This window comes from Cryptomeria japonica, unplaced genomic scaffold, assembly GCF_030272615.1.
Source record: "Cryptomeria japonica unplaced genomic scaffold, Sugi_1.0 HiC_scaffold_138, whole genome shotgun sequence".
Classification (NCBI taxonomy): Eukaryota; Viridiplantae; Streptophyta; class Pinopsida; order Cupressales; family Cupressaceae; genus Cryptomeria; species Cryptomeria japonica.
The window spans coordinates 151,305-155,000 of record NW_026728960.1 but is presented as its reverse complement, the minus strand read 5'-3'; positions in this window follow the sequence as shown (position 1 = coordinate 155,000).

The window sequence follows — 3,696 nt, the reverse complement described above, 5'->3', positions numbered from 1 at the left end:
GACATCCATTTCCCAGGTATATGCCCCCTACGCACTTTTGGTGGCGCAACTCGCACGAACAGTCCCACCTCGACCCCGTAAACAAGCTTTTTTGCCTCGAAGAGTTCGTCGGAGACGAAGAAGCAACCTTCAGTGCAAACGTAGCACTCTTTTGTGCAACCGCCCAAACAACGCCCCCTCTACCCTCTGTCGAAACACTCGGCATTGCTGCTCCCTAAGGTGAGCTTCTCCTCATAGGCAATTCCGCTCTTATCCGGTCACGTTTGTGTGCCCGAATTTCGCAAGGCAACCTCCATGGGACATGGAAAAGACTCGAGAAGAGAGCTCGCTCACGGGAGAGAGAAGCCAAGGAGACCACGAGAGTGCTGAGAGTGGGACAGCGCTGAATAGGCGGGAGAAGCCTGCGCGTATAAACGGAGATATATATCCAATTGCAACGAAGGAACGTGCCAAAGATCGAGAACAATGGCAGAAATGCTAGTAACGTGCACTTCGGGACCAACGCATCACCGGAAGACAACCGCCAAACATCGAAAGAGTCGCGATGCTCCGCAACCTACGTGCAAAGCGGTCGCACACCGGGTAAGGGAGTGAGAGCCCCAAACATAGCTGGGCGAGGCGCTCACTCCGCTCTTTAATATCTCGTTAATACCGCCAAGGAAATGGCACAAGCACACACACACAAGCATCCTCGGAAGAGGACAGTTCGAGTGACAGGTCAAATCCAAGAGTTCCGAAGACTACCTCCAGGAACAATCGGGAACAAGACCGATTACAAGTCGTCGAGTCTGTTACTGGGCGAACACGAGATGCGCACAGGAAATCGATCAGCCCTCACAATGGCCCAAGGCCAGAGATCGGACTGCTACGATTTACCCCAACAATCATCGTGCCACTCTTCGCAGAGAGGTGATAGACGCCAACGAGCCCGCGCATAGCAATCGAGGTGTAAAAAGGGCGTTGAAGGCAGGAAGCCTGGACGAAAGAGGCTACGAGGTCACCTCGAAGCGGTCTAAGAATCGGGCGCACTTGGGGCGACTACCAGTGCCAACCCCTTATCCCGCGGTGCGTCCGACACACAGAAATTTCCAAGGCGGCCAAGGAGCCTCCCCGCATAGCAATCGGGGTGTGAGGTTACGGATGCAGCATTGATAGCAATCGAGGTGTGAGGCGAAGGATGCAGAAGTGAGAGCCGAGGGATGTAGCAGAGATAGCAATCGGGGTGTGTGATGCAGAAGAGATAGCAATCGAGGTGTGCGGTGGGAAGGGCCCAGCAGCCAGAATGCATGAAGCGACGGATGAAGCAGTGATGACAACCGGGCTGTGAGGAGAGGAGGGATGCAGCCAAGAAAGCAATCAGGGCTCGAGGCAAGGGATGCATCAAGGATAGCAATCATGTTGTGAGGCGAGATTCCAAAGGCTAAACGTGAGAGGCTGCAGGGTCGACTCAGAGAGGTCTATGCATGTGAGAGGCTGAAAGCAAGGTCGACTCGGAGCGGTCTATGCATCGGGCGCGCTTGGGGCGACTACCAGTGCCAACCCCTTATCCCGCGACGCGTCCGACAAAGAGAACGTTCCAAGGCGGCAGAGGAGGTTACCAGCCGAAGGATGCAGTAGCAATAACAGGTATAGTTCCGCGGCGGCCGAGAAGACTCACCGCATAGGAATCGGGATGCGAGGCGAGGGATGCGGCGGGAAGGCCCCGACGGCTAAACGGAAGAGGCTGCAGGGCCGCCTCGGAATGGTCCAAGCATCAGATGCGATTGGGACGACTACCAGTGCCAACCCCTTATCCCGCGATGCGTCCGATACACAGATAGTTCCAAGGCGGCCGAGGAGCCTCACCGCATATCAATCGGGGTGCGAGGCGAGGGATGGGGCGGGAAGGCCCCAACGGCTAGACGGAAGAGGCTTCAGGGCCACCTCGGAATGGTCCAAGCATCGGACGCGCTTGGGGCGACTGCCAGTGCCAACCCCTTATCCCGCGATGCGTCCGATACACAGATGGTTCCAAGGCGGCCGAGGAGCCTCACCGCATAGCAATCGGGGGTGCGAGGCGAGGGATGGGGCGGGAAGGCCCCAACGACTAGACGGAAGAGGCTTCAGGGCCGCCTAGGAATGGTCCAAGCATCGGACACGCTTGGGGCGACTACCAGTGACAGCCCCCTATCCCGCGATGCGTCCGATACGAAGATGGTTCCAAGGCGGCCGAGGAGCCTCACCGCATAGCAATCGGGGTGCGAGGTGGGGGATGCGGCGAGATGGCCCCAACGGCTAGACGGAAGAGGCCACAGGGCCGCGTCGGAATAGTCCAAGCATCGGACGCGCTTGGGGCGACTACCAGTGACAACCCCTTATCCCGCGATGCGTCCGATACGAAGATAGTTCCAAGGCGGCCGAGGAGCCTCACCGCATAGCAATCGGGGTGCGAGGTGGGGGATGCGGCGAGATGGCCCCAACGGCTAGACGGAAGAGGCTGCAGGGCCGCCTCGGAATAGTCCAAGCATCGGACGCGCTTGGGGCCACTACCAGTGACAACCCCTTATCCCGCAATGCGTCCGATACGAAGATAGTTCCAAGGCGGCCGAAGAGCCTCACCGCATAGCAATCGGGGTGCGAGGTGGGGGATGCGGCGAGATGGCCCCAACGGCTAGACGGAAGAGGCCACAGGGCCGCCTCGGAATAGTCCAAGCATCGGACGCGCTTGGGGCGACTACCAGTGACAACCCCTTATCCCGCGATGCGTCCGATACGAAGATAGTTCCCAGGCGGCCGAGGAGCCTCACCGCATAGCAATCGGGGTGCGAGGCGAGGGATGCGGCGAGATGGCCCCAAAGGCTAGACGGAAGAGGCTGCAGGGCTGCCTCGGAATAGTCCAAGCATCGGACGCGCTTGGGGCGACTACCACTGCCAACCCCTTATCCCGCGATGCGTTCGATACACAGATAGTTCCGAGGCGGCCGAGGAGGTGGGGGATGCAGCGAGATGGCCCCAACGGCTAGACGGAAGAGGCTGCAGGGCCGCCTCGGAATAGTCCAAGCATCGGACGCGCTTGGGGCGACTACCAGTGACAACCCCTTATCCCGCGATGCGTCCGATACACAGATAGTTCCGAGGCGGCCAAGGAGCCTCACCGCATAGCAATCGTGGTGCGAGGTGGGGGATTCGGCGAGATGGCCCCAACGGCTAGACGGAAGAGGCTGCAGGGCCGCCTCGGAATGGTCCAAGCATCGGATGCGCTTGGGGCGACTACCACTGCCAACCCCTTATCCCGCGATGCGTCCGATACACAGATAGTTCCAAGGCGGCCGAGGAGCCTCACAGCATAGCAATCAGGGTGCGAGGCGAGGGATGCGGCGAGAAAGCCCCAACGGCTAGAGGGAAGAGGCTTCAGGTCCGCCTCGGAATGGTCCAAGCATCGGACGCGCTTGGGGCGACTACCAGTGACAACCCCTTATCCCGCGACGCGTCCGATACACAGATAGTTCCAAGGCGGCCGAGGAGCCTCACCGCATAGCAATCGGGGTGCGAGGCGAGGGATGCGGCGAGAAGGACCCAACGGCTACACGGAAGAGGCTTCGGGGCCGCCTCGGAATGGTCCAAGCATCGGACGCGCTTGGGGCGACTACCAGTGACAACCCCTTATCCCGCGACGCGTCCGATACACAGATAGTTCCAAGGCGGCCGAGGAGCCTC